General features: G+C 38.6%; 1 protein-coding gene across 2 annotated transcripts in view; it reads left to right on the forward strand.

Moving 5' to 3' along the window:
* Positions 1 to 13,549, forward strand: part of LOC126796238 (14-3-3 protein 7-like) — a 294,280-nt gene that overhangs the window by 128,020 nt on the left and 152,711 nt on the right. Inside the window, exon 1 of one of the 2 annotated variants that reach the window (XM_050523008.1) lies at positions 54 to 70. The exons of the other annotated variant lie outside the window; for it this stretch is intronic. The gene's annotated coding sequence lies outside the window, so the exon portion shown is untranslated. Of the gene's footprint in view, positions 1 to 53; positions 71 to 13,549 lie in introns of those variants that run through there. 2 annotated transcript variants of the gene reach the window in all.

Raw genomic sequence — 13,549 nt, forward strand, 5'->3', positions numbered from 1 at the left:
TTTGCACGTCATGGAATGCAATGCTAAGCTTGGCTGCGAAATATCACCAGTCGGTTTTAGAGAGAGAGAGAGAGAGAGAGAGAGAGAGAGAGAGAGAGAGAGAGAGAGAGAGAGTGGAGAAGTTCAAGACGATGTCTTCATTTTTTAGGTTGAAATGAGCTCGAAATTTCTTGGACCATTTGGAATGCTAGATTCATTACAGCTCGTCCTTTAATTTTCATATGCTGAACTGTTGAAAGTTGCATGTTGTCATTTCAATTGTTTTTAATTATTATATCCAGTAGACATTAATATAAGGAAAAAATTATTATATGTATTTGGTACATGATTTATGCGGCACATTATTTTAATGTTATTAGTATAATTTTTACTGTATTTATTTCTGATTGGTTACTCATATTTAAATAAATTTGTTCTTTTACCGCGTACATATTTATCACACCATGAACTAATATGATTGGCTGTGTACACCACATGACAGTATCACGTGGTGTTTCGGGTACACAGAATAATTACTCTAATATAAGAATGTAAGCAAATTTGCGAATATTCGTCAAATCATTTTTGATCTATGTATGATAAGAAAAAATAAACTATTATCTCAAAAATGAAATTATTTACTAGCTACAATGCTACGGCATGTTCTTATTAGGTTATTGAAATGAGAGTTTGTCAACGACAATCCATACTTTTTGGGTGTGGTTATTGCCATCTCACGGTATTCTTTGTTCACCCTAGCTACAATCATAATTCATTCCAAATATTATATTTTTACCCTTGAAACTAAAAAAATAATAATAAAGTAAAATATATTTAACGATAAACGAAATTAAATAATTATTTAAATTTTAGTATTAAGCACAAGTAACAACTCCAACAACTCATCATATGACTGTTTGGTATCATTTTTTTTTTGCATATTGTATTCATTAAGGTATTTGTTCTTAATCTTCAATATTGTCACAATATATATAATATAGTTCGAGTAGAAAAAACATCAAGCAAAAAGTATGAAAGTTATATAAAAAAGAAGGGGTTGAATAGAGAAAATAATATAAGACAATAGGATGAATTAAAAGAAAAATAAAAAAGATATTAATTTTAGTTTGACATTCTTTTTAATCATTTAATTTTACAATATTTATGTTTTTTTTCTAAGAATAAATGTAAAATATTTGAGTTTAAATATAATTATATGAAGAACAAAGAAGACGGTGGAGTGACAATGACGCAGTCATACTTTTTTTATCTATTGGTGGTGATTGATGTGTCTAACTGGGTCGCCTTAGATGTTGTAAGGTATGTATGAATGTTTCCAATTTGTATCCAATGGAGTTCAAAACTGTGATACCCTTCCTAACGACGCAACTATATATTCTATTATTGAAACTTTTTCCTATATACACCAATTTGTAATTTTTGCATACCATGTCATTTTTATCGCTCTGGTAGTTATATGACTAATATCCTAGGTTGCACAGAATCATGTACGGGTACGTAGAAGCGAAACGTTTAGAAACGCGGAAACGTGTTTTTTAAAATTTTTAGGAAGCGGGTACGTTTTGGAAACGTCAAAATAAAATAAAATAAATATATCTAAATCATATAAAAAATAAATATAATAACAAATTTTTAGTTGAAGTAACTCAAAATCTCAAATAGAGTAAATAACTTGTTGTTCAACATTCGAAATGATATAAATATAATGAAAGATCTAGGTATCAATAAGAGAAAATGAGGGTCGGCGACTCGGCGGTAGGTCAAAAATATGTCGAAATAAGTCATTTGACTCGACGGAGGTATGTCTAGCCTTTCATTAAAAAAACTAAAAAAACATAAAAAATTCGGAAACTCGCGTTTCCAAAACACATTTTTCTGGAAATACGTTTCCGTCGCGTTTCCGGATTAGTTCTGGAGTGGTTCCGTTTCGGAAGCTGGAAACGTGAGTGAATGCATGTTTCCGTGCTTCCTAGCTTATATCTCCTCGAACAGATCTTTAGTGTTTCTAATGTTTGAATGTTCGATGATTCCATTTCATAGCTCCGCTCTAAGACTCCTTCTAGCCACTTGCATAGTTATTGCATCAATGAGATGAAATTAAGTTTCCCCCAACCCTCCGTGCTCCCTCTTAAATATTGGATATGATGCAGACCCCGAGATGGTAACCAGTATTTGAGTACACATGTGTCTAATGTTGGTTATGTAGCCTATGGACATGAGCAGAAGTGATATTTGATATATATGATTTTTTTGAAAAGACTGATATATATGATGTCAATGTCACGTTTTGTGTTATGAATCAGTAAGGGTCCCTAACATAAATGTATTTATTCTTATTTTTCTCGAAATTTCGGTAAGTGCATCCATGAATTAGGAATTAAATACTAATTTAATACCGTTGTCGGTACTAATTATCTTTACGTTGGTACTTTTTCTTTCGTGATCGAACTAATGAAAGCAACATTATATATAGTGTATTCTACGTAAAAAAAAAATATATATATATATATATATTGTATTGCAATCGAATTAAAGTCACAACCTCTTACTAGACTAATGTAATCTATGTATTCTATCATTACTATAATTAGGGAGCTTTTATTCATATCTCTAAAATCGCACTTAGACCTTCCATTTTTTTTCAATTTAGTATTGGCTTTGTCAACTGATGTGAAATTACTGAAAAGACAAGTATAAAAATAAACAAAACAAAATTTCAACACCATACATTTGAAATCTTACTTTTTTTTCTTAACATAATCATTTCAACCGGACTACACCATCTAGCTAAACTATGATATAATATTTTTCAATAATTCACATGCATCCTAACAAAAATATTCTTCACACTTTGTAGATATTTATAATCTTTATAATTAATTATTCTAATGTATTGTGCTCCATACATTTGAATGCACATATATATATATATAGTTCCTATCTAGAGTGAACTTTCACTCTGAAATGACAAAGTCAAGTTCCAATTTTAGCACACTTTCCGGTCAATGTTTTTCATCACAAGTGATTTAATATTTATGTATGTTATTCAAAATCATTTCCGCAAAGTTTCATTCAATTTGACAATGGTTTGAGTTTTCAAAATTGAGATTTACATGAACGGTTTGTGTTGAACATATTTAATTCGTTCATTGATTTAATCTAATTTCAATACCTCAACGATAATCGAATTGGATGAAATTTTGCAGAGATGATCTTAAATAGCATATCTAAATATAGAATCACTTGTGATGAAAACATTTAACCGAAAAGTGTGCTAAAATTGGAACTTCACTATGTAATTTCAGAGTGAAAGTTCACTCTGGATAAAGACTAATATACATATATTTTTGTAATGAATTGCATATGAATTTAATCTGATAATGATACTGTGATTCTGATTGACCCTTTGAAAGTCTCGATATAGCTATTATTTGAACCAATTGAATGACTCTTTTGAAGTATAATAAATAGAGTTATATTGATTTCATTCAACTATGGGCATTTTGGGAAAATTAGGGAGGTCTAAATAGAATTTTAGCTACTTGAAAAAGAAAAATAGAGGTCTAATTAACAAAGAGATCCAAGTGCCAATTTTGGAGGTAAGAATAAAAGCTCCCATATAATTGTGGAAATGACAACATAAAAAAATATGACATTTTTTAGTTGGTTAAGGGTGCGACTATTGTCATCCCACAGTCAATTTTATTCACCCCATATTCTTTTTACACCCAAACTGTAATTGTTTCCTTCAGATTTACGTTGTTCACCCAATTTCAATACCCAATATACCATTTTTCAATAATATTTTGTTCATCGTACAATTTTTTTTTTAACTTTGAACTTACTTTGTTCATCCATTTGCCACTTTTTTTAATTTCATAATTATTTTAATAACCACTATTAAGAAAAGATCTTGAGCTATTGACTTTGGTTTTGGTGTCTTATAGCAGATGAATGAAGCTAATCCGACTGTCGGTTAATCATTCAATTAAACCAAAGAACAACAAAACGATTTTAAGGTTCTAAACCAGACTTTACAACAAAAAAGAGACATATGATACATTATAGGTATAAGTTGAACCTAACGTTGACTTTCTAATTACACGTATTGGTGATACTGGTAGAAGATTATTATTATTATTATTATTATTATTATGAGCCATGACTGAATCGTGAATACAAGAGTTAAAACGGCTAAGAGGAAATCTAATCTAATTTAATCTTTAGGTTTAAGTGCATCTTATGCAAAATAAAAGATAGTGTAAAGAAATAAATTGTAATTTTTAACAACTTGTTGTCCTTTAGGATAATTTTATACCGGGGTATTTTGGTATTTCAACAATTTAATAATATATGGGGTAAATAGAGTAGATTGTGGGAAAAAAAACCTATTGCCACACATAGAGCCCTCGTGCTTTGATAATCTTCGAAACCAAAAATCCTACGGCGTTAGTCTTGATTCTCATCCCTCCTCCATCACACAATCATGTCTTCCACCCTTGAATCGGTGACAGCAAGGTTTGCCACCTCCCTTGCGCTCGCACTAGGAGATGAGGATGATGTGATCGACATCTCACACATGAACAAGAAAACAAAGGTTCGAAACAATTCCATACTCTACCTCCTTGCCAAGCCTCTCACCACCAAATCCTATACCATTGACGATTTGCAATCCCAATTTTGTAGGTTTGGGTTCTCAAACTGTCACATCCCGGGACCTGGTCTGCCGTAACATGATATTGTCCGCTTTGGACATAGCCCTCATGGTTTTATTTCTGAGAGCTCACGAGCAACTTCCAAGTAGGTCACCCATCCTAGGATTTCTCTACCCAAACAAGCTTAAATTTGGAGTTCACATCCCCTCCGAAGCCATTGAGCCCCCAAAAGGCCCCGTGTTAGATGGAGGTGGGCATGTACATATAAGATATGTCACCCCTCTCCGTTGGCCGATGTGGGATATTACAATTCACCCCCCTTGGGAGTCCAACGTCCTCGTCGGCACACTCGCACCACACGATAGAGTAGCTCTGATACCAAAATGTCACATCCCGGGACCTACTCTGCTGTAACACGATATTGCACATTTTGGAAATAGACCTCATGGTTTTGTTTCTGGTAGCTCACGAGAAACTTCCCAGTAGGTCACTCACCCTGAGATTTTTCTAGCTCGAGCAAGCTTAACTTCGGAGTTCACATCCCCTCCGAAGCCATTGAGCCCCAAAAAACCTCGTGTTAGATGGAGGTGGGCATGTACATATAAGACACATCACCACATCCCTGTTGGCCGATGTGAGATATTACACAAATGCGGCTTCAAGGTACTATCCTGAACAAACAATAAGTTAGTTTTCAAGTTTAACCTAGCGTATGATCGCAACAACATGTTCTGGGGAGGTCCCTAGTACTATCTGAAGGCCCCGAACAAAATTATGCTTGAGGTTTTTTCTAATCAATCTATCAGCCCTAATGTTAAGGGCAATGACACAATTTAAAGTCTTTGTTTATTTTGAATAATGTTATACAATTATACTTGCTCGTAGTTGTAGGATGAATAAGTCGCGCTTAATATGGAATGAGTAGACATATGCTATATATCATGTGAGTATGCTCACAGTCACTTGTCTATTTGGAAATGGTAGCAGAGGGATATGTAATGACTATTCTGTATTTGATCATCTTTTTTATAAACCAATTGGTTTCTTAAAAAAAAAGAGAGAGTAGAATGTGGGATGATAATAACCGCACCCTTTGATTAAATGATCATAAATTTAATAAATTTCGTCAATTTCAAACTAATTAATTTATAGAGGTTTTATTGTATATCAATGTAACCCTATAAACTCAATTATTCAACCACTTTTTGATCAAAAAGAAAAATATTCAACCACTTGGAATAGAATTGGTAAATGTCATTATATAACAAAGAGAATAAAGGGATCCAGATGAGACATGATTGCAATTTGATGAGTTGGTGGACTATCCGTCTATCCAAATCATTCATTTTGAAACTAAACGATAGATAATTCATAATATATATATATATATATATATATATTGAATTCGAAAATATGGATCTAATTTTTTTTAGAGAGAATGTTTATAATTTTATTAAAACTATCCAATATACAACCATGGGATGACTCGGTCGTGGACGACGTTCCCCATCACATCCCTACTTGAAAAACAAATTATTACAGTGGATAAGAACCGAAATGGGTTCAACTGTAACTAAAACTGTTCTAGAAGTCTCGTTATATCCATACCGTCAACCTCAAGAAGAAACAACTCACTCTAACACTATATACCAAAATTACTGACACATATGGATAGGCAACATCCCTATTACATTAACACCAAGAATTAATCGTCATTAAACTATTAGTCTATGAAATCGATATCATAATCATGGCACACCCCGAGACACAACCTTTGACACTCAAAACCTATAAAAAAACAAACTAATCACGGGATGTAATTTGTTTGGTACGTACGTATGTAGAGATTTTCTTACATATATACCTGATTAATCACGGGAGATCCTATTGTTAAATTTGTTTTTTGAAAGAAGGACTAAAACGGTAGCCCTCACACTGTTGTCATTAATGAAACCACATAATACAAGGGAGGGGGGGGGGGGCAAAGAACCTGAACCCATATTGTAGAAACATCTCAAAATAATATCAGGAGATAAAATATAACACATGCATTCTAACCCTCACAAATTAGCAAATACCTGAACCCATATTGTAGAAACATCCTCAAAATAATATCAAGAGATACAATACAACACATGCATTCTAACCCGCACAAATTAGCAAACACTGTTGTCATTAATGAAACCATATAATACAAGGGGGGGGGGGGGGCACAAAGAACCTTAACCCATATTGTAGAAACATCTCAAAATAATATTAGGAGACACAATACAACACATGCATTCTAACCCACACAAAGCTTATGCTGAGCCATAAATTTCTCTGTCCATCAGTTTTCACACTAAGCTGCCTCTGGAAATTTCCAACGAAATTAAGTTTCATCCTGCCACTAGGAGGCTGCGACTATTTGACAAAGTAAGGAACTCGCTGCCTTATTAGAGTACACATGACACATAAAGTGCAACTACCAGGACATAACCCACTTCTTATTATGAAAAACAAACAACTAACATCTAACGACAAAAAGTAAACTAAAAATTTTAATACAAATACCCTAAATGGGTTATTTTCCTTACCCCAAGCCAGGCCCAATACGATGGTCCAAGCCCAAGTCAAGGCCCATGAGAAGGGAGATACCACGGCTACCAATCGAGCCCTGCCGATCACAACCCCGCTTAGCCACACCAGCCAAGCCACCACCGCACACCCTCTACCACCGAACTCGCACGATGCTCCGATCCAAGCTAAATAGAGCAAGATCTGAAACTTGATTAAGACTCTTCTCATGGTAGATCGGCTGGAAGTCGCCCGGATCCATAACTAAAGACACCACTGATTGGAGAAACCCCCGAACCGAGATCGCCTAGCCTTCGATATTTCGTCCTCCAAGCCACAAAGGGAACGCCGCCACGCTTGGCCGCCACAATAGACTCCCCCTCTCCTCACCTCACATACTACCGTCATTTTGAAGTCCTCCATGCCACAAAGGATCCCGGCGTGCAGCCTCATACGGAGGCAACTAGGCCCGTCCGACAATGGCAGGAGAACTCGCCGCCGGACAGGGGAAGGCATAAGTGTGTTTTTCCCTTCCTAGGGTTTTTCTCTCTCGGACGATGCTGGTGGCAGGTTTTAGATGGCCAACAATTCTAAAGATAATGTTAAATTATTTCTGGATAGCTAGGTAATCAACAAAACACACGCAACGACCAAATCCCATTTGTTTTGAAAATGCTAGTTCAATTATTGTTGCTCATATGTCATAATTCATGACAATTAATAAAACTCTAGTTTGCCTCATTTTTTTTGTCTATTAGTCGTGATGATCACCAAAACACACGCAACGACCAAATCCCATTTGTTTTGAACATACCAGTTCAATTACTGTTGCTCATATGTCATAATTCATGACAATTAATAAAACTCTAGTTTGCCTCATTTTTTTTTGTCTATTAGTCGTGATGATCACCAAAACACACGCAACGACCAAATCCCATTTGTTTTGAACATACCAGTTCAATTACTGTTGCTCATATGTCATAATTCATGACAATTAATAAAACTCTAGTTTGCCTCATTTTTTTTTGTCTATTAGTCTTGATGATCACTTTCGAGTTCGGAAAGTATCCAACATCCCATTTGCATGCGAATGAGCAAATCGTTCGGGTATGAAAAATTAGGTACACATCTCCAATCTTAATATCGTTAGTACAAAAGTCTCAGTGTATATATATATTCAACTTCCCCTTTTTATCTTTTATAATTTTATTTTTTCTCCTTTTCTTTTCCTATTTTTTTACCCTCATGTATATTATGACTTCAATTTATCATTGTTTCTGCCATGAGAATTTCTGGAAAATTCATTTTTAGTGAAACTGTTGACGCCAAAGGAGGGTTTCTAGTTATATATATATATATATATATATACACAAACCTTTCTAGGTATGGACGTCTGCACCGTGGGGATTCCGCGATTTCGGCAACTGGCGACGCGCAACGACACTGCGGATAGTGCCGGCCGTCCTCCCCCCTTCCGGCGCTCATGTCTGTGTCGATCGGTGTTGCAACGCCGGCCCACGGCAGCCGGAATCTCAAAACTTGGCCGCACTGTCGTTGCACGTTGCCGGTCCCATTGAATCCGCTTGGTGTGGACGTCTGCCCTTGAAAATCCTCATATATATATAAATATATTAAAAAACTATGCATCAAGCCATCAGTAAATTATTTTGGCCAGACATGTTCTATTGAAGTGTATCATCTAGTGACTAACTGTTCGAGCTGGGAAAAAGATTTCCTCAAGGAACAATCAGCAAGCCCAGGTTTTGAACTCTAGATGGTTCTAATCTTCGTTCTCTGTTGTTGCTTGGAGTGCCAGTACCTTTGAGTTAGGTACAACTCTTGCTTGTTGATGATGATTGCGCTCACGTACTGTCTTCTTCTCGAACGATTGTTCCGCAGTTCCTGATAAACCGCTGAAGTTCGAAAGACCTATACACAACCGGAGTTACTTGGTACCTTTCACTCCACCTCAAGTAGATGGCCGATCTTACTTTAGACCGCTTGGGGAAAAGTAGAGCTTATAATGTGTCGTTGATAGCGGAACTCTCTTGCTGTAGGGAATTGCTGACTAGTGCAGACTTTTGTGTTTGCTAGAAGCTAGGCTAGCGACTCGATGGACTTGACTCTGGTTGCCGAAACTAATCGGACTTGTTGCTACATGCAGCGCGAGGCGTACATCTGGGTAGCTCCCCTCCAATGGGAGACTTGGTTGCCGAAGCTAATCGGACTTTTGCTCTGTGAGGAGACTTGACTATGCGGTTGCGCGATAGTTTGTTTGACGTTGTGTGTGTGTTATTTTGCACATTCAACCCCTTTATATAGAGAACACAGATTGTTCTTTCTTGTGGATCAAGTCTTGAGAACCTCTTAGTTGATTTGGATTCACCTTCCTTATTCAACTCTGATTCTATACAGCATCAGTCCCGAAATCTATTCCAATAAGGAACGTAATCTTGCTCTTCGATAGATTTTCCCCAAATTACCGGTCCACGAGCTTAAACAATATAGATAATACCGGAGTATTATTTTAGGCCCAAACATTGCCCCCCAGGCCTTGAAATTGAAGACCCAGCGAAATTGAAAAGGGCTAGAAGAAAACCCAAAAGGTTATCTTTTAAAATAATTCGAAACCCTTTACGTTCCTTCGTTGCCAATCGACGCGCGACTTCACCTCAAACCACTACAACCCTTCGACCTGAAGTACGCGAGAAACACCTACTGTTTCAGAAACTCAAACTAGTTTCAATCGAGCAGACACATCTCTTCCGAGAACCCAATCAGTCTCAATCTCAGAAACCCTTTTAGTTTCTATTTAAGTCGCGATCTCGAACTCTACCAGTTCATCCAATCCACTTGTTTCCATTATCAGAAAACCCAGAAAAAGCCCCCTTTCGAAATCTTTAATCTTCAGCAACAATGGCACCGAGACCCAATCACAATGATGCTCAAGAAGGTGCAAGGCCTCTCCTTAGCTACCCAAACAACAAACCCACCAATCACACCACCATTGGAGTGAATGACGACAATACCGTATTCTTGGGCCCCTCTCTTGCCGTAATCCCAGAACACATCAGCAACGACTACCACCACCGCTCGCGAGTTCCTCCGCTTGCATTTAGGAATTCTCCGACCACTTTCAATGGATGGCAGTAGCAAGGTCATCACGGGTCCCCAGTTGGAGCATGGCCCATTGTCTCCACAACTATGCGAATATGGTATGAGGGTCGCCGCTTGATCGATAGACCCATCTGGGAAGCAGCAGGAATCTTGGAATGTATCGACCTCTCCTTCAAGCTTACTCAAGAGGGAGGTAACAGATGTGCCATCATGACATCTGCCCGCTTCTGGAATTCAGCAAGTAATACCTTTGATTTTCAATTTGGTCAAATGGGTATATCCTTGTTAGATATATATGCTATTTTAGGTCTACCAGTTGGCACCAAGCCCTACATAGACCAGGATTATCTTTCTGTTGAATGCCCGGTCACAGCCACTCGTGCAACTGGCATTTACCAATCATATGGTTCCTGGCTCTCCAGTTTTGATCGCAATCATACCACCAATGCTGGAATTGCCTTCTTGGAATTCTGGTTATCGAAATTTATTTTCTGCTCCAACTCAAAGAAGATGATTGGGCGCCATCTGTAACTCGCGACCCTCCTCTACAATGGCCACACTGTGGGATTAGCACAAGTAGTTCTGGCAGAATTCTATCGAATGATGCATTCACTCACCAAGGAACCTCTAGATTATCACAAGCTCTCTGAGCCTATGTGGATGCTAGACCTTTGAATTCAAGTCTACTTTGTGCAATTGCGGAATGAATGTGGAAGGGACTTCCAACCGAATCAAGTATTGGGATAAGCATTTATTGGTCTGAAGCCCAATTTCTCCCTTCGCTATGCAGCGTGCTTTGAGTACTTCTACAACCTAGATGCCTCTATTCTTGACTCAGCCCGGCTGCTCTTAGACCGCACTCACCCTGATACCCTCCGTGGAGACTTTTTAGTCCTTAGACGCTATGATGGGGAAAGCCGGCATCTATTTGAACAAGCTGTTTCAATGGCAGACCTGCCCCGGCACCCATGCAATGGAGTGGAACTCTATGCCCCCCATCTCTTCTCTAGGCAACTAGGCATGGCTCAGATGGTTCCATTCCCTTCCATCGAGAGTCTGAATTTGTTTTCCTCATGGAGACGCCCCATAGTTCCAACCACTGCCACCAATCCTGAGAATCAATCTCAGCTGCAGCCAACACCATTCTCTGTGATAGCAAGTGGGAGTATCCTTCGTTGTTTCCGCTTTGACAAGTCTTACCCCAGATAGTGGAGAAGGATTAATAATGACCAGTGGGAGCAACAGTCGCGAGTGGTCTTTCAACGCATCTTCCAGGCCGGGCTTAGAAAATACTTGCAGGAAGATCCTGAGGTTCCTGATGATGAGGATTTGCTGCTGACAGCAGTTCCAAGCGCCGCCAGAATTGCTCACTCCAGAGTAAAGCCCTAGCTTTTATTAGAACCCTCACAGTTCTATTCCAACGCTGATTAAAAACCACTAACTGGTTCATGTTGCAGGTTTTTGAAGACACAATTGGTGCTTCCTCCTCCCAAGACCGTAAGCGAGGGAGAATAGTTTACTCTGACAATGAAGAGGACGATCCTAATGCTATAGACTTCAATCTTGTAAGTCTTCATCCATATTTGATTAACAACACTAAAGACTGTTGCAACATTCTCCACTAACCAACTCCTGTGAATATCAGTTGAATCAGAGGAGAAGAATAGGTGCTTCAAGCACCTCTACCCCAGTCGCGAATGATGCAGAACCACGCTCGCCAATTGACCAGGTCAACCCTGAGATAATAACTGGGAATAGCCACCCAGAGACAGCAGTTGAGGTAAGAAGAACACATTATTTGTTCCAATTGACTGCCCACTCATGAACTGCTTTGACTGATTCTTATGTAATTTGTAGGCTCCTGAAAACCCGACTTCACAACCTCTATCCAATACTCAAGCTGCTGCACCCGTGAGGGAAGACGTTTCTGTAAGTAGTTAAACACACTGTTGCCCCCTAAGAAACACTTTGTTATTTGCTAGGATGTAATTCCTCTATCTTATATTGTTCATATGTGAATCAGGCGTGTACTAATTTTTCTTTAACACATGCTCGTGCTGAAACTCAGTCACCATCCAGGAGAATCGCGACTGCTATTCAACAGGCTGTGATCACGCATGGGGAACCAATTCAAGCTACTCCCCTCAACATGGTGGTGGAAACTCAGACCTTGGAGCCACATACTTTAACCAACCCAACAACTATACTTTCCCACCCCTCTTCAACTCAGATTCTGGAGGGTGAGGTAGAAGATGAAGAAGATGTGACCAGATCTCACTGAGAAGGTACAAATGTGGAAGATTCCCTCGCGAACGTGGCCTCAGCAAGCAATAATGCTGCACCAAACCCCCTTCCAGAAAACAAAGTTCCCTCCACTCAAACTGATAGGGTAAAACACTTAACCACTTCTTGATTTATATGTTTCCTTTTCTTTTCTTTCTGTAAACACTTAATTGTCTTATTAACCGTTCTTTACCATCTGCAGGTTGCAGATGTCGCGAACGCTTCCAACTCCCAAGACATTCTGACTGTTGGAGCCTCTAGGTCAACACTAGTTGTTGATCCATTAGAAAATCGCTCTAGTCCATCTCTAGAAGATCTTCTAAATGATATGCTGGGTCATGTCATCACCTTGACACCTCTAGAGTCTCCATAAATCGTCTAGGCCCGAGCACAACTTGCAGACGTATCCGTTGAGGGTCTAGCTGATCCGGCGCGCCTGTCTAAGGTCCAAGATGCCCTTCGCTACCTCAGACTACACTCATCTGACCCTAGCCTAGTAATGAAGGCAGAGCAATCACTGAGAACCATTCTATGCCTTTTGGCAGAATGTCAAGCTTTGAAGAATCAATCTCGGAGTCTGTCGCAACACAATGCCGCTGCTAGAAACATCATTGCCCAAGGCCCTGCCCAACTTAAGACCAAGCTTCAGCATGCTAAGACCAGCCGTTCGGAGCAACTTAGTGCATTGCGGCAACAACAAGCTGCGATAGAAGCAAAGATAGCGGAGATTGAAGCTGAGCAACCTAGAGAGCTTAAGGCTGTGGAGGAAGAGATAAAAAGTGCTGCCCCCCAAGTACAAGAGCGTAAAAGGCAACTGGCAGCTTTTGAGGCTGAGGAAAGGAGGATCAACAACCTGATCTGCGACAAAGCCAGTGACACTGGCAAACTACTTTTAGTAACTTGAACAACGAAGTAACTTAGCAATGGTAATTATAGTT

This window comes from Argentina anserina, chromosome 5 (assembly GCF_933775445.1).
Source record: "Argentina anserina chromosome 5, drPotAnse1.1, whole genome shotgun sequence".
NCBI classification, from domain to species: Eukaryota; Viridiplantae; Streptophyta; class Magnoliopsida; order Rosales; family Rosaceae; genus Argentina; species Argentina anserina.